The following is a 19,410-nucleotide window of genomic DNA, read 5'->3' as shown; positions in this document are numbered from 1 at the left end:
TTCTTGTATCTCTGTATTTGAACCCTAACTTTTTTAAAATGCTGAACATTTTATTCCAGTCTACGTTATCGAATGCCTTTTCTAGGTCTATAAACGCCAAGTATGATGGTTTGTTTTTCTTTAATCTTCCTTCTACTATTAATCTGAGGTCTAAAATTGCTTCTCTTGTCCCTATACTTTTCCTGAAACCAAATTGGTCTTCTCCTAAAACTTCCTCCATTCTCCTCTCAATTCTTCTGTATAGAATTCTAGTTAAGATTTTTGATGCATGACTAGTTAAACTAATTGTTCTGTATTCTTCACATTTATCTGCCCTGCTTTCTTTGGTATCATGACTATAACACTTTTTTTGAAGTCTTGAAGTGTTTACTTCATAAGGATAAAAAGTTTTTTTTTTGCGAAAAAAGGAAGAACATATTTACTTGGTTGAACATACTGCCTGTCCAAAAATCTTAAAAGTTTTTCTTAAATATTCATAAACAATAAATAACTATAGTAATAATAATTGCAAAATAAATTAATAAATTTTACTATCGTAATTCGTTCATTCAATATCGTAGCAGATCTTAAAAATACTATTCTCGATACAAATAAATCGATACTGAAAATACTATGGATTCACTAATACCCTAATAGTAATAATAATAATAAATAAAACACAATAGAAAATAACAAAAGTATAAATAATGAGGGTTTAAAATTCTCATTATTTTTACTTTTCATTATTCGATTACTTTACTTTTATATTTTTTCATTATTTATTCTTTTGAAGGATAAAAATAATGAGGGCTTGCTTTCATTTAGAATCGTAAACATGATTTTTTTTCGGCCTTGTAATTACAACTAAACATACATTTAGGCAAAACACGTGAGTCAAATAAAATGGTAAACAATAAAGTTCAAAATTAGAAGAAACAATAATTGGTCAAATTTAGAAGAATTTTGAATCCTATATTTCCTTCTTAGCGATTTATTGATTTTGAAGGTAACTTCTCTTTTGTTATTGTGTCAAAGAAGGTTAATTTCATATTACGATAATTTGTTTCGTAAACTGGATATAATATATAACCAATAAATAAATAAATTTAATTTATATTTAAGCTTCCAGCTCTCGTATTGAGTGAATTTTCATATGGATATTGGTGAAAATGTGAAATTTTTAGAATATGCCTAAACCGATCTAAATTAAATTTAATTGGAAAGAGTTGCTGCTATTTTTTCGCTTTTCCTTGATAAATTTTCATCATTCAAAAAAAAAATTTTTACTCAAGAGGTAATCAATTTTGGACACCTAATAATCCCATTCCTAGACGTCGCCCGCAAGGGCGACGTCTGTTAGCGTTAGTTTTAGAAATCTGTCTGCTTTTTTACAATTACCATCTGTATTTTTTTAAATCATTCTTTTTAATAGTTTAATTTAAAATCTGTCAGCGTTAGTTTTAGAAATAATAATAATAGATTTGATTAAAAAACATAATAAATGTACATTTTTTTGTAAATAAAATTTATAAATTTATGATTTAACTATTGTGTATTTTATCGAACTCCTTAAGTTTGCTAGAAGGTTCTGTTTTTGACGAAGTTTATTGATAATCGTCTAGTACGGCTTCAGCTCTTTGGGGTCGATTTATAGTGTCGGTCTTTGCAATACGTTTTCACGCTCAAATCTCGTGCGAAACGTAGTTCCACACAAACCAATGTTTTTTTTTTTTTTTTTTTTTTTTTTTTTTTTTTTTTTTTAAAGCAAAACAACAAAAAAATAGACATAAAATCGTATAATTCTTTCTGTACATAATAAGCATTCTTTTAAGTATTCTCTTTAAACATTCTTCGGTATATATATTTACGAACGAAAGGGTCACTTCCAAGGAGTTGGTTTCTGTTGAACGCCAGTATGATAATTACAAAAAATAAAAATAAAAAGGTGTAAGCATAAAATATTTGGCAGATAAAATAAAAACTGTAATATAAGGATTGTTTTGTATAATGACCTTCCCACCATTTTTTCAACGCAATAATCATTAATAAAAATAGTATTTTGTTATAAAATTTTCTTTATTTAACTTTGTGTAATCATTTATTGTTATGAAATATATTATTATAATTATTTCTGGGTAGCCATTATTGTAATTTTATAATACCAGTCTGAGTGAGTCGATGATTAAAGATTGTTTGTAATTATAAAATGTTGAAATGCGTTGAAGTAATGTAATAAATAATACACAACAATAATAACAATGTATTTGGTTAAAAGTTATGTAGGGTCATTTTGACCGCTTAAAAAAAAATGAAAAGCGTATTGCGGTTTCATAAATGCGTAATAATTATTGTTAGTTTTCAATAAAAGTAAATTTAACTATTGAATGATCGAGACTAAATTTTAAAGGCCTTTTAATTAATAATAAATTAAGAATTAATTACAACATTTAAAAAGTAAAATGTATTTTGTATTCATGCACATACAGCGGTCATAATAAAAAAAAGATCTAAAAAGTAATTTTTTCTCATTCGTATTAATCCGCGCTGTATGAATAGAAAGGAAGGGAATGAAAAATTATGATGACGGCTGGCTGGCGGCAAACCACGATCGAGGTTGAAGGTTTCAAACTGCGAACAGTGTTCTCTTCATTGCACGCTACTACCAGGAGAACATATAAATGTAGTGTAGTAACTAAATCCGTATTGACTACACCGCTTGCTGCTCGATGCATTAATACCACCGCTACCGCTGCCAACACGATTCAACCAACGATCGATCATCTCTGTCTACACAGTTGACAAGAATAATGCGCTCACAGCATCGGTATTCTCCCGCAGCGAATATTTCATTGATTGATTCTAAAATAAAATATAAGATAATGTACGTATTAGTCGACGTACATAAATCGAATTAAAAAACAAACTATAAATAAATAAAATTACTGGAAATTTAACTTCTTATTTGTCAAATCAATTTGTCATCTCTAAAGACAAGTTGAAATCTGATACTACAATTAATTATTGTAAACTGTTAGATAGCTATTTAAACCGATAGCCTTCGGATAAAAATATATATCATTCTAAAATTAATATTACTTATTAAATTAATTAATAAATAATAATACTTATTAAATTAATATTACTGTTTTTTTTTCTTGCGATCAGACTTCCTAAGGATTACGCATGCATATCCAAACTACTTTCTTTTCTAAAATTCATTCATTCTGTTCCTTAACTTTTCTCTCCTTTCTTCATTCCATTTATTGTTTTCTTTTCTGTTTCTCTGGAAATTAAGATTCATCCACTAGTTTTCTGAATCTTGCCAGAAAAAAAATATTATTTCTTTGGAAATATTTAATAATTATACATCATTTAAATTTCTTTGATTCAACTAATTTTGTTTTTTTCGTTTTTCGAAAAAAATAATATTTGTTTCATTAATCTGATTTCATCCACTCTACATAAGTGACATAAAATTTGATCTTCTTTCTCTCATTGTATGGTGTATGTTTTCCATATGTTTTATCTTCGAGTTTTGAGCCGTGGATTTTTCTTAATTTTTTTTTTAAATTTTATTAGATTTTTTACTGAGAAATTCTGTAGGGCTTCCGTTGTAAAAATGCTTCCGTTAAAACTACGGTCTTATAATGTCTTAATTTCGCGTTTATGGATAAAAGATTTCTCATTGTAATTTTTTGTTGAAAGATGATTCTATTTTTTGTGGTCAGTATTCTTTTAATTAGAGAGTATGAATCAGCTAGCTGGCTTAATTACAAACATTTTGAACCTTTAGTAATAGCTAGGCCTAAACTTATCTTAGTTCTATTACGACAGAAAAAAAAGAATAAATTATTTTGGATTTATCAAATCATTACTTATTATAAATAGGAAATAAAATCGATACTTTTGAATCGAATAACTCTTTAAATGCGCTCATTTTTATGCAGACATAATACATACATCATAAACATTTCTTTATAATAAAAATTAATCATAACCTTAAAAGTAACAGTTGAGTTTAAACTTAATTTTGAGATGCACTTAATTAGTTTTTATTTTGTTCGTTAGAGTACTTTTCATGTTTAGTATGCTTCGGATTAGTATGATTTGTTGGATTATTATAATTTAGTTGGACGTTTCCACTAAATGAGAGATTTTCGCAGACAAAATTGGTGATTTTTAAAATTTAAACGGCAGAAATTTCCGGCAGGTATCATGTATTTCGAGTACCTGTTATTCAGATAAATTTTTGTACCTCGTAATATTTCAATGTTTGTTAACGAGGGGGTAGGAAAGCGAAAGTATTAAAGGGAATTTTTTTATCTGACAAACGTAATACGTGTTACGTACGTAATACGTATTTTTAAATAGTATAGAGAGGAATATTGTTTCAATATCCCAATATCCCAATATTTTAATTTTTGTTAATCTTAGGAAATTAAAGATTTTACTGCCACTATCGGTCAATAAACTATTGGGATTTAGTTTTTTGTCCTTGGTAGGAGAAGTTTTTAAAAATCGGTTCGGATAACACAATTTTTCATTTTTTTTTTTTAAGATGAAATGATAGATGTAGTGGCTCAGAGGGGAAAAGAATTACAAAACTCATTAACTTCATTATATTTTTTGTTTTTTCTTGAAAGTAAAATGTGTTTTAAAAAACACAATTCAAATATTGCAATATTAGAATTAATATTAATTTAAGAAAGATCAAGGGATCTAGATGCTAGAAAGCAACGAGAAAAATGAAATTTTTAACTTCCTTTTTGTCGAACTAAGAAAGATTTTATCGCTAGAAGATATATAAGATGGCGAGTTGGTACGACTGTGGTCACGTGTGCGAAGTATGTTACCGATCACGTCATTTGCCTTCCGACTTTTACAGTGTAAACATATCGGCTCCACCAGTAGTTTGCACCAAGGACGAACAACAAGCAGTGATCCTATTTCTCTAGTCGGAGGATGTGAAAGGGCTGAAATTCATCATAGACTTTTATTAAAATACGGGGGCAGTGCTTTATCACGTAAGTGTTTTTTTTTTCGTGGCTCTTGAAGTTTAAAAGTGGCCGGAGGAGTGTGTCGCACAAAGAAGGAGCACGATGCCCATCATCTTCCACCACAGACTATAAGATTCAGCAAACTCAAGAGATGGTTCTGGCGAATAGGCGAGTTACGATCTGATTGAACATTAGTTATGGTTCTACACATCAAATCATCCACCACGAGTTCGGCTTCCGTAAAGTCTGTGCGTGGTTTTAGACGAGACCTACAGTGAAGGCAAAAGCTGAGTTTAAAAATCACTGATGTAAATGTCTTCCTTTTTCCTGTTTAGCATCCGGTAATTACCGTTCAGATAATACTTCAGAGGATGATATGTATGAGTGTAAATGAAGTGTAGTCGTGTATAGTCTCAGTTCGAACGTTCCTGACATGTGTGGTTAATTGAAACTCAACCATCAAAGAACACCGGTATCCACGGTCCAGCATTCAAATACGTGTAAAAATAACTGACTTTACTAGAACTTGAACGCTGGAACTCTCCACTTCCAAATCAGTTGATTTGGGAAGACGTGTTCACCACTAGACCAACCCGGTGGGTTATCGATGTAAATGTCTACCGAGGCATTTTCATCGGTGGCTTCCCAACGAGGCCTGGCTTATTACTGTGAGATGTAAAAAGTTAGCGGGTGAAAGACGACTCCCGTTAAAGCCCATCAGGGCTAGGAACGGGAGGGAGGCGACCGGAAGCGTCACAATGCGGGTGTCTTCCCCTACCGGGTTGGGATGTGCGTGTTGGATACCACGACAGTGTTGTTGTTGCATAACGATGTCCGCCCGTACACGGCTAGCCGCACCATTCAAACCACCAAGTTGAATTTTGAGGTACAAGAACACAGCCCAGATCTTGCTCCCTCCGACTTTAATTTGTTTAGACCGCTCAAGGACTTTCCAAGGTCGGCGATTTTCCACAGACTTAAACGTGTAGAAAGGAATGTGCAAAAGTGGCTTCGCGACCAACCGAAAACCTTCTTGAAAGGAATACGCAAGCTTGTGGACCGCTGGACCAAGAACATTGACAAAAACAAATTATGTACATGTTGAACCCCTGCCTTTGTGTAAATAAACTGTAGAACGAAAAGTGTAACCTTTGAGTCGCTCTCGTCTTAAAAAATTCTGCACAAAAATTTAACCGAAATCATTATGTTGGAGAAACAGCATTTCTTACAGAGTCCTAGAAGCAAAATATTAATTTAATAATAAAAAATCGTTTCTAAAAAAAGTCTCGCCTTCTTCACCGAGCCAAATATTTTGTTATATCAAGTTAAACAAACTTAAGGGACTACTTAGCCTTATAAAAGACACATTACTCTAAGAAAAAGCATTGCTTTAAAATGTCACATCTATCACAAAGACTGAGACAGATATTGTAAAACAATAAACCTAATCTCTGTAAGAAACTATGCATTATACACCGTTTCCACTAAGTAGGGTAATGATTGAGTTCCTGATTTACAAGTTATATTCCCCAGCATTCATCCGAGGATTGTTACACGAAAAATAAACCGTTAGGAATGCATTTAATAAGACAGTCCTGTAAGAATTTGTTCCGTTTTTTATTTTTAATTTAATTGCATTCTCAACTTTTTAATCCATTACCAATGAATTTTGTTTCGTGAGAAACAGAAAAATTTTCCTCCAAGAAGATCGTTTAAAATTTCAAATAATATTCATCTGAAATTTATTTTCTTTAAAATTTTACTTTGAAATACTTCCTCAAAGATTACAAAATAGTATTGACAAGAGAGATGGAATTACCATTCGAAATTACCATTAAGAAGATTTTTCTTAACAAATTTGCAATCATTTTTTTTCTACTTCTTATTTTTATTTTTGATATTTAAAGAAAAAAGTTTTTTTTTTAAATTTGGACAGGTGATTTGTAATTAAATAATATTTTTAAAAATCTCTATAAAGTTGATGAAAATTACATCCATTTTTAATTTTATCCTGTTACTTTTATTGATAAAGTGGATCATGTATAATACACACATTAAAGTTTCTTCTGCACCGCAAACATGATGACTAACGCGCACATACTGTTGCGTGTACTGAAAACACATCGCGCATGCGGTGGTGCATACAACTTGGAGTGTTTCTCTTTCATTTTACTTATAGTTCATCCACCTGTCTACAATGCTTTGTTCTGAAGCTATAACCATTTAAAACCTCATTATTATTTATATATATCATCCCTGAGTAAATATTTTAAGTTGTGAGAAAGAAAAAACGGGAAAAATAGTGGTTTTTAAGTTATACTTAATTTCATTAATTTAAAGTTTTTACAAGTTAATACAACAACTTTTGACTGTTCTTATTTGAAACCCGGGCAAATGCAAATCTAGTTTACGAGCTCAATTGTTACAGTTTTGTGAGAAACGCAAGTGTAATATAGATTGTATTCTGTCGACCCACATCAAATAAAATAGAAATTTGTTGTATGCCTTAAGTTTTAAACTGCTTGAAAATAAGAAGATTGTTAAACCTCTTTTACTTTATAACTTCCTGGTATACGACTTCCACAATTGTGGACGTTAGTACAAGGTGAGTGAGACTCACACTACTATCCTTCCAAATTCTACAGCATAGAGGACTAGACTAGACATGCTGAATAAATTCATGAAAAAAATATTGTACTGGACCTGAGAAAAAAATTTGTAATTAGTTCCTGTTAAGTAGTTTTAAAATGTTACTTAGCAAATCAAGCTAAACTAGTGTATGTAGAATATTATGTATGAGTAGAATATTGTAAAAAAATTTCTCCATGAATGTTTCTTATAACACAAAAAACCAAATTTACAGTAAAAAGTGAAAAACAAAAAAATTACCATCATGTCAGTGATTGACAGTATAAGTACTCTTACCAATCAATCAATACATCCCAAGACTCTAAGGTAATTTCCAATTTTCTTTTTCCACATTTTTTTTTCTAGCCTTGCATTCCATTTCAGTTACTGACCGATCTGCCTTTTTAATGCGCTCGCTCTTGGTCCAAAGTTTTCATACATTGTAAAGTTCTTTGACCTGGAGTAATATCCAATGAAGACAGAAAGAACATCACACTTCACAATGTTACCACATTAAAAGTAGCGATGTCTTCTAACACCCCAAATTCCATTTTCAATATAAAAACGTAACAAAACATTTTTCGGAACATATGACAATATCACATTATTTGCACTTTCATTGCAATTCTGGTTTTTTCCGTGCAGACACGTTTAAAATAAATCAGGATCAGCTAGGTCCTGGAAAATAGGCTTAATTGCTTGCAAACAGCCTTAAGCATGCTATTTTTATGGTGTTTTATCACTAATGCCTGCAGCTTTCTTGAATTGACGGCATGAATCTGCATCATTAGGACACAAGCCATGATAAGGTTCATCATCAGTGGAGATCTTGTGGAATAAATGGTTCACACAGCTCTCTTCATGGAATTTAAGTTACTTTTATAACCCCACTTGATCCTTAATAATTTTTCTGGCAATGTTTTTTATTAGTTTTATCATCACAAGAACAATACTTAGATAATTAAAAAATATTTAAAACTTTGCCAGTATCAACGCTCATTAAAGTGACGACATCATTCATAAATTTAAATCCTCGCTTCTGCCATGAACCATCGAAGGCAGTATACGTATATATCCGTAGTATTTATATCCTCCCTTTCTCTAACATGTTTAAATGATTGAAAGACCAATGCAGAGAGGTCAAAGACAATAGATGAAATAACAATAATATATTGTTATTACAATAATATATACTGAAAATTCAAAGAATAACGCTTCAGCAAATATTGTTTTTCAAAGTTAACCTTTATAATTCAAGATTTTGGTTAAGTTAAATATTTTCAACATTTTTTGTTATGATTCAGCAAAATAATTAAGAAATTAACATTATGTGACTTCAGTGTTTTTTATTTCAATAACATTGTTGATATTGTAAGCTGTTACAGTGTGAATAAAACAGTATTTTTTATGAATGTTAAATTTATTTACTTGTTTTCAAAATTTAATCATATACAGAATAATAATCATAAAAAAACTATAAGTTTCAGTGGCAATGAAAATATTAGGGACATTTTGAGAAATTATATTGGTAGGACTGAAAACCTCTACCCAAAAAATTTGTATAACACTCACTTTAACCAATAACCACTCTGTATAGTTGTAGAGGTGTTTTCTTTGTTTACTGTTTTCTGTTTAAAAAAAGCATATGTGTTTTGTGGCTTGCCAAACTGAAGTCTTTAATTTTAGTTCGACGTCCATTTTGATTTACATATGAAAAATACCCATATTTGAAAACAGTATAAGATGCCAGTTTGATCGATTAAAAAAAAATGTTTTCAATCAGATTGTGTTTTGCTAGGCCTTTCTGTTTCAAAAGAATCTATTGAACCAATTAGACAATTTCCAACCAGAATTCTAATAAATCCATCGCTCGTTGAAATCTCGAGCTGCAAATACCAAAAACAATGTTACATCGTGTACAGGCAGAAATAGATATCAATTGGACATTTGTCGACCGATGAAAGGCGCCAAAATTGAAATTTATTTATTATATAACCAACGTAGTTGAGGTGGAGAATTTAACAAATAAAACAGTATAATTATAAGTATGTTTGTTTTTATTTAATTCTTACCTTAAACAACACCATTATTATTAATGCCCCTATTGTACTGTACATACTTATTACTGATTTTGTGAATACTTCTAGTAAAAATTACTATAATTACAAAACCAGCACTATTATACCATAGCTCTCTAAATGAACCGTTTCTAGTAATATACTTTTATGTTTGTAGGTAGATAGTTTGTATGAAACAGTGTAATGTACAAATCCAGCGATCGGTTGCATAAAAGGAGGAATATGTACCATGATTTTTATGAAAAAAATTTAATTTTTGAATTTTGCACTTTTTAGCTATTTTGAATACATCTTTATTCATAAATATAATATTTTTGTTTTGAGAAAAAAAATTTTTTACGGTCATTTTAAAAAGGGTGTAAAATCATTAAATTTATTTCCCTTCTCCATTTTCAATGCCATGTATAAGTTGTTATTTTTTTAATTGTTTTAGGGACATTTTACGTTTTTTCTTTACATCACTGATTCTTTAGAAATGTCTGTTTTTTTCACATGTTTTATACCACCTGTTGTGTTTTTTATTTAGTTTTTGCGTTTGTAAAAAAAAAATATTTTGTCTGCGAAGTTTCGTGTATTGTATATTTTAGTGTTTATTTTTTAAAATTGAAATAATGCCACAAATCCAGATTTATTCAAAAAAAAAAGAAAGTTATTGGAGATAAAGCTGCTGTAAAAACTAAAAAACTGACGATACCAGAAGACAGTTTATGTGATACTAGATCTGAATTGGAATTTCTAGTTCTGAAAAAAAAAACTCAAGTTGTCTTCTAATTAATTATACAAAGCTGATAATTCTTAGTACTTTTTTAGAAGGTAGAAATATAATTGTAAATATTAAACTATTATCTGACATTATTAGTGATCATAAGGGTGGATTTGCTGATAGTAAGAATAGTTAGTCATTTTTTGAAGATACTACTAAGAGATTCGGATTAGCCTCTAAGTTAGTTTTAAAATGGTTGTGATGTGCATCCTCTAAATCTGTGAGAACTAGCAAAAAAAGTAATTATGGATATGAAAATAATAATAGATTTATCTACAGTATGCAAGCCATACTATACTGTAGGTAAAGGTCAGTCTTCTGCTACAACTTTCTGCGCAGTAATGAATTCATGCTAAAACCTCCTTCTCAATTTATGACATGTACTAGTTTATTAGAAAATGCTGTAAATTCCACAGATCATGAATCAGTGAAAGCAGCTCTGTTGAAGAAGCCATAGATCATAATGATGGGTCCACTGATCTGACAGTTGCACTTACCTAGCAGAAATGCGGTTTCAAATGTTTAAATGGTGTGGTTTCTGCAACAAATATTGTCACAGGGAAAGCTTTAGATGTGGAAGTTTTATGTAAATATTGTCAAGGCTGCAAATATAAAAAAGATCAAACATAAAGAGAAAAACAGTGGTTCTTGTTTGGAAAACTATTCAGGTGTAAGTGATGGAATGGAAAGTGCTGGGGTAGTTGCAGTTTTTAATCGTTCAATAAATTGTATGGAGTACAGTACACTAAGTGCTTGGGTAATGAAAACAGTAAATGTTTTAAAAATGTGTTAGAATCTTCTCCTTATGGTGTAACTGAAATAGAAAAATTAGAGTGCATTGTACTTTGGCAATTGCAGCAGGAGTTGAAAAATACAGTCCTCAGTGATGGGAAAAACCATCAGGAAAAGGGAGGCTTACAGATATAAAAGTATAGATAGTATATAAAGTTATTATGGGAATGCTATCAGAAAAAATTCCATAAGTGTTGAAGAAATGAGATGCGCTGTTTAGGATATTTATTTCCACCATACTTTGACTGATGAATGGCCTTATCATAAGCTTTGCCCTAAAGATCAGAGTACATGGTGTAAATATAATAAAGTAAAGTTTACAAATGCTTAGTATTCACATAAAAATTCTATTCCAACAGCTGTTGTTGTTGATGTTATAAAACTTGTATGTAGAGATTTGGCTGATCCTACTCTGTTTCGGAAATGTGTACATGGGGCTACCCAAAAGCTGAATGAAATCTTTATTACATAACATTATATGGACCATAACATTGTACGGACCAGGGTGCCAAAAAATGGTTTTTGTTGGCTTGAAGACACTGAAATGTGATGTATATGATGCTATATGTTAACTTTTAATGAAGGGCAATACAGATGAATTAAAGTTTTTGAAAAATTAGGTTTTACCCTGCATGAAAATCTGGTTGCAGCATACACGTATATCAGGGCTACAAACGAATTCAAGAAGCAAATAAAGAAGCCAACCAGGTTTATCATGGAAAAAACATAAAATGGAGAGCTTTAGATGGAGAATATGGAGCAATCCTGAATATGGAGCTGGAGTACACTAACTTGTGGTGGATTAGTAATTTTTACTTAAGTCTCCATTTACCAAAAATTAATATCTTTCACACTTACGTTCTTTTTTCTCAAAAACTATTGCTCATAGGAAGCTGAACATTTTACTATAATTTTGTACCATTACTTGGAATAGAAATAGAATTTGAATTTTTGTTCATTTTATTTCAAACAAAATAATTTTGCATTTTAATTTTTTTTGTTAAATCTTCTGATAGATGTAATGGTGTGGTATTTCCCTACTTCATACAACCTAAAAAATCACTGTAAAGTCCTAAAATATCATGTAAAAAATTCAACCATGTATCTGTTATGGAAGCTGAGAAAAAGGAACTGAAAATGGTAAACACTGGCCGATTGGTACAAGGTTCTCTCTTTCATGCACTGCGTAATGCTAACCGCCTTTTGCTACCAGGATAACAGATGAATTAAAGTGGACAACTATTCACTTTCACCTTGGCGCTGAAGCGTTATAATTTTTTCTCGTATTATATTTTTATTTATTACACACTTACAGGGCTACTATACTAACAAATTTTTATTGTTTAATTCATCTTAATTATACTCGCAGTTTATTCCGATTAGTAAACATATTCTGAAATTACAAAAGAGGGTAAAAAGGCAATACTGGAATAATAGATTCGATTATCTATTCCCAAAATTAGATTTATAGGCAGAAACAAATAGTTATTAAAAATGTTCCCTTGTAAAAGATTTTTTTTATTTATTTTAACTACTCCATTGGGAAGGTCTGACTGAATATTTTATAGTTCAATTGGATGCTTCAACACGTTTCACAATTCCCCAATGGTAGGGCGAACGTTTTCAAGAAAGCCTTGAATTCTTGGTTGGTATTTGGTATACGGAGGAAAAACAATATATTGCAGTATATATCGTTTGTAATCGATGTAAAATCGTTCTTTTCAAGCTACTTCCGTCTAAAATTAAAATATCCGGATTTCTTGAAGAATTATGGACGGTATTTATGGATTATCCCTTTCGATAAATTTGTTTTTCTTGACTCATTGTCTCTTAGTGATGGATCATCGTTATTTTCTCACGAAATGTCTCCATATTCTTGATTCTTTTTCCTAGGGATTATCTATGAGATTTTCTAGAGGCTCTTTGAATCCTTTAAGGGGTTTAGAAATCCGTTTTAGTTTTTTACGTTCTTGCTACTTCTCAGCTAGTATGTCGGGGACAGCTTTGCCTTAGAATTATTCAGGAATTCTATTACCTATTCGGTAGGTACAAGAAAAGCCAAACCTATGTCTTTCGTTCTTATCCACTAAAGCTGGTCTTAGGACTCGTACTCCTTTCTGATATACTGATAAATATAAAAACAAAAAAAATATTCGGTGTAGTAATGAAAAATAATTTTAAAAAAGCTGCATAACATAAAAAGTGTTTTATAGTCTAAAAGAATCTATGCTTGATTAATATGGGTATTTTATTTAGTTATTTTTCTGCTGCTAAGTGAATACAGAAAAATATATATAAATCACACATAAAAATCTAGTAGTTTCTGTGATCTGTTATCCTTTAACGTAAAAACAAGTCGACCAATTTAGTTCAAAATTCCCACAAAGATAGTTTCCATATCTGGAAAGAATAAGGGATTATTGCCGTTACGAAAGTTTCACAATTTCAAGATGGTGGGCGTTTCAAAGGTTTGCGATAAAACCAGATTATGTTCTTCGCCGATATTTAACTTTACTATGGCCAAACCATCGGTGAAATCGTATTCAGAAGAGACCACTTGCAATATTTTAAATTATTTTTTTTTAAAAAAGGTTTGTGTCTTTTTCAATATCTTATCTAATATTATTGAGAAGTACCTTTAAATGTGTGACGGTGTACGGCACGGCGCGGCGGTTCAACCAACACAGCCACTGCCCACTTTTACTGTGTGTGCAACGCGATTGGCTGCCGCTGCCTACGGCTACTCGATTAAAAAACATAAAGTAAATAATAAAAAATAAAAAAGAGAAATTAAACATGCCACCACCACTTCCTCGTGGTGTTTGTCGGGTAACGCTAAGAACGGTGAAAAGTACTTTTTAACCTACGGAGGACGCATAACAAGATATAAATACTATTTTCAACATGCAGGCCAACTATTCTGAAACATACATACTTCAAATCACTCAAAGTTTCGAGTTCTATGCTGACCAAACTGTTGGTTTGAAGGAATTACGGTTCAGTGATAGTTTTTATAGATTAAACGGGCTTTAATTGTTATTAATTAGTATTATTTTCACTAGCATAAGGATAATAAACACAGTGAAAGTCCAGGGGCGGAGGTCCCTGGCTGTATTGTATGTATATCACGTCAGAAATGAGTAGATATGCTTCTTAATGGTTAAAAAAAGGAACTGCTCGACATTAGTTGGATGGATACAGGAAAACATGCTAAATATTAATCAGAGTAATATTACAGAATACATAATTAATTATCAAATAAAAAATAGATGTGATTAAAGTTCATATTAATAATTAAAAATATAAATAAATGAAATAACGTTAAGGTAAACACGTGAAGATACTGAATTTAAAAAAATAACTGCTTAATTCAAATTCAGAAAGCATTAATGAAATTTATTTGAGCAAATTTATGTACCCTTTGAATGTAAGTGCAGAAAATTCTGTTTTTATTGTTTTCTTTTTTTAATTAATCTTATTTAAAAATCGATGGAGGGAGTAATACCATTTTGGAAAAATATTTTTCAATTGTATTTTTAATAGATTGATGGGAAGGTTTTTTAAATGATTTTTTTATTTATTAAAAATGACTGTGGTAGTATAATTTGGTCCTTTCTCGTAAGCCAAATTATTATGTTGAGTTACACGAATACAGTTGTGTTGTCTTGTTTGTAGAGGTAAATATTGTTATTTATTTATTTTTTTTTTGGTATAAGTGACTGTTTTTCTTTTTAATCAAAGATTGCCCATTAATCAATATAAAAACAAGGAATTTTCTAAATATAGATCTACACGATTTTTTGATGTTCAATAAATGATCTGACGGTCCATTTTTTATCTTGAAAACTCGTTCTGACTTTTTAAGGGAGTACCAAGAAATACTTTAAACGAGAATATAAGTTCGGCATAATACACATTTAATAACTATGATAAATTTAACGGTTTATTAAAACGTTTAAATACGAAAAAATAAGGTTGATTTTTTTTTTAACAATATTTTATAAGTTTAAATTACAATACACCGTAAAAAAACGGGGACAAAAAAGTTGTAGGACATTCCCTTCACGCGGCTTTTTCTGATGCACGGTGTACACACACATACACACAAATTAATTTAAACTATTTATCATTTTATTTAAATACAATATATTTTGTTTATTTAATTCAATGATTCTAAATAAAGCGCGCGCGAATACCGCATTTCATTCGCGCGGTGTGGCGGTACTAGAAGCTACTTTAAAAACTCTTTTACACTTTTAAATATTATTCATTTATTTAATTTTACCGCTCACCTGTGATGTTACAACATATCAGACTATTACAACAGCCAGCCTCCGTGGAGCGAGTGGTAGCGTCTCGGCCTTTCATCCGGAGGTCCCGGGTTCGAATCCCGGTCAAGCATGGCATTTTCACACACGCTACAAATCATTCATCTCAACCTCTGAAGCAATACCGGTGGTCAGTGCAGCTGTACGTCAGTGCTACACTAGCGCTCGTTGTGGTGAGAGAGGGTACTAATGATGTCGTATAACTTAGCCATTAGTTTATTTAGGTCATTTTTTGGAGTGGGGTGTGATTTTTCAAACATATTTTTTGCAAATATTATTTTTTAATTGTTAACAAATGTGCCTAAGAAAAATAAGACCTTAATTAACCGAAATCTCGAGATATGAGTGTGACCTTGCCCTACAGTCTCAAAAATTTAATGGCACCAATGCCTCATATATCGAAGTAATCTGACCAAGTTTGGTTAAAATCGGTCGAGTAGTTTTGGAGATATAAGGTGATTTAGGTGAACACATACACGCCTAAGAAAATCAGAATATTTCCACCCGGTTTTTGGGTTTTTTTGGGTTCCTTAGATGTCAAAACGTAAAGATCCGGTGAAAATTGCGGTAAAGATCAGCATATGCTCAAATTGGAACGATTACAATACTTTCCCTTCTAAAGCTACAGCTCTGCTATAGCGCTAAACGGGAAACAAAAATTTATGTTGTTTTATTTAAGCAAAAATTGCACAATCGTCCGTGTATCCACAAAAAGTAAGTTATTTTTCATTTTTTAAATATGAATATGTAATTGAAGTTTTGGGCGCCAAATAATTATTTAAAAGGTCTATTCTTGTATCATGAAAATGTTTATACGAGTACATATAGGTGTTAACGATTTTATTTTCCTTCTATAATTTTCCTTGAAAAATTCGAAAATTTATTTTATTATGTAATTTAGGGGATACCGGTGATAATTCAAAAGTGTCGACAACATTTTTTTCAAAATTTAAATACTAAATATTTGAGAGTGTAATTCAGTTTATGTATATTTTTTTTCCTACAAAGCAATTGTACTGACTGACTGATACATCAACGCCGAGCAAAAACTACTAAAGATAAATTTATGAAATTTTTTATACATGTTCTTCTTACGGTGTAAGTGCACACTGAAAAAGGATTGTTTGAAATTCCGAGTTTAAATGATTAAAATGGAGTATCAGTGAAATTTGTTATTTTTTTAATTTCACTGTAACAAATAAAGATATCAATTTGATTTTTGGTGTCTGTAATTTTCAATTATGCAATTAATTAATTGTAATTTTTATAAATATCTAAAAACTAATTTCTAGTTCTTTTGAAATTCCGAGTTTAAAGGGTTAAAATGGATTTTGAAGTTTTTTAAACCTTGCTATTTTTATTTTTTTCTCGACAACAGATGGAGTTATCCACTTGATCTTTGGTGTGTGTAATTTTCATATAAATATCTTTCTTTCTTTCTTTTCTCTTTAGCCTCCGGTAACTACCGTTTAGATAATACTTCAGAGGATGAATGAGGATGATATGTATGAGTGTAAATGAAGTATAGTCTTGTACATTCTCAGTTCGACCATACCTGAGATGTGTGGTTAATTGAAACCCAACCACCAAAGAACACCGGTATCCACGATCTAGTATTCAAGTCCGTGTAAAAATAACTGGCTTTACTAGGATTTGAACGCTGGAACTCTCGACTTCCAAATCAGCTGATTTGGGAAGACGGGTTCACCACTAGACCAACCCGGTGGGTCTCATGTAAATATCTAATTTACATGAAACTTACTTTGGTGTGTGTAATTTCTAGATTTTCCGATACTCGACCTTGATTGGGGTAAAGAAAGGTAAAACAAATTTGAACAACGACTGCAAGTTTGTTCCACTTGAAACTATAATAATCGAGAAATTGACTAGATTTTGGCTTGCAAATACTCTTCAGCCCAAACCATTTTCAGTTTTTTTTTTTTTTTTTCTCTAAGGGGTGTACGGCGGCGGCGATTCAACCAACAGTCGGACACTATTACTGTATGTTCGATGCGACTGGCTGCACTTGCCTCCGATTACTTGATTAAAAAACATAAAATTAATGTAATTAAATAAAAAGAAACGTTAGTGGTGTTCGTCGGCTAACGCTGAGAACCGGGCAGAATACTCTTTCACCCGTACAGAGTACGGGTAACTAATTATAACTAACATTTTTAAGATGGAGACCGACTGTTTTGAAATCCACATTCTTAGATCACTCAAAGTTTCGGATCCTGCACTGACCAAACTCTTGCACTGAAGAAATTGAATTCAAATTATAAAAATTCAATTTACAAAAAAAATTCAACAGCCTTTAATATTTATTATTATTATTATTCTCAGAAGCATGAGTTTAACGAACAGAGCGGGGTCCATGGGCCAAAGCCTTCTGGCTAGACCGGAAGAGCGATCGAAGTGAACCATGACCGGCTACATATTCTCTGACCGCGACGGGAAACGCAAGTAACCGTATAGCGCGGGCGAAGCCGCAACGGGGATGCTAGATTGGGAATTGCAATACATTTTTTCTTTATCTTTATTGGGCTTATGCTTATCAATTTATATTTCATATTATTAATAAAATGGATCGGTCTGACAAACCCACCGGTTTGGTCTAGTGGTGAACGCGTCTTTCCAAATCAGCTGATTTGGAAGTCGAGAGTTCCAGCGTTCAAGTCCTAGTAAAGCCAGCTATTTTTACACGGTCTTGAATACTAGATCGTGGATACCGGTGTTCTTTGGTGGTTGGGTTTCAATTAACCACACATCTCAGGAATGGTCGAACTGAGATTGTACAAGACTATATTTCATTTACACTCATACATATCATCCTCATTCATCCTCTGAAGTATTATCTGACAGGTAATTACCGAAGGCTAAACAGGAAAAAGAGAGAAAAGAAAGGATTGGTCTGACAAAGATTGTTCAATTTTATTTTATTTTTATTAATTAATGTTTTTTTAATTAAGTGTTGGGCAAAAATTCGTTGTTTATCATATCTTTCTTCTATGTTTGTATAAAAAAATATTATTTATCGTTTTATCAGGATTTAATCAAAATCTAAAAACAATATTCTTGATTAAATAATTTTTATTTATATATAAATAAGTTTTCTATTAAAATATTGCGGGTGAAGCCGCAATATTCGGGAAGGTAATTTGTTAAAAATCCCACAAAATTATTTTTTTTTTAAATCCCACAAAATTAATTTTTTTTTTTTTTGTTTTTCGATTTCTATCGTTTCTGTCATGCTCTATTTCTTCTAGTTCGATCTCTTACCAACTTTATGCAATTCTCTTGGGAAATGTTAGAAATACGAGTAACAGTAAAACTGTCATTCCCCAAGCGACTGATTTATAAGTTGTCGTGGAATGGCAATGGGAGAGCTGGATAAAGTAGAAATTGAGAGAAAATCGGGATATTTTCAGTCTTGTCTGAATCACTTCAATTTTTCCTACATTAAGAACAAAGTAAGAAGTATTTTGAAAACCGTATTTTCCTATAATATTTTCTATTGTAAATAATTTTTAATTTTGCTTTTTTAAGATTTTTACGTAATATTTTTGTAATTGTGCTTTTACATAATAAAAATGTACAAAAAAAACGTGGAAATACACAAGCCAGTTCGTGCTTGCACCTCTTTTATTTTATAAACTCCTGGTATACGGCTGCCACAAATGTGGACGTTGGGACTCAAGCACACTACACATTGCCACGGAAATATCCCCTAGCAGTCAGACAGCTCTCCTCCCTCTTCCAAACACCCAACAACTATGTCACTCGTTGTGTATACTCTTCTCTTACATTCATACTAGCTCACGTTCCTTTACTCACTCTCTCATTCT

Source organism: Lycorma delicatula, chromosome 2 (assembly GCF_047948215.1).
Source record: "Lycorma delicatula isolate Av1 chromosome 2, ASM4794821v1, whole genome shotgun sequence".
NCBI classification, from domain to species: Eukaryota; Metazoa; Arthropoda; class Insecta; order Hemiptera; family Fulgoridae; genus Lycorma; species Lycorma delicatula.
This window is presented reverse-complemented; position numbering follows the sequence as displayed.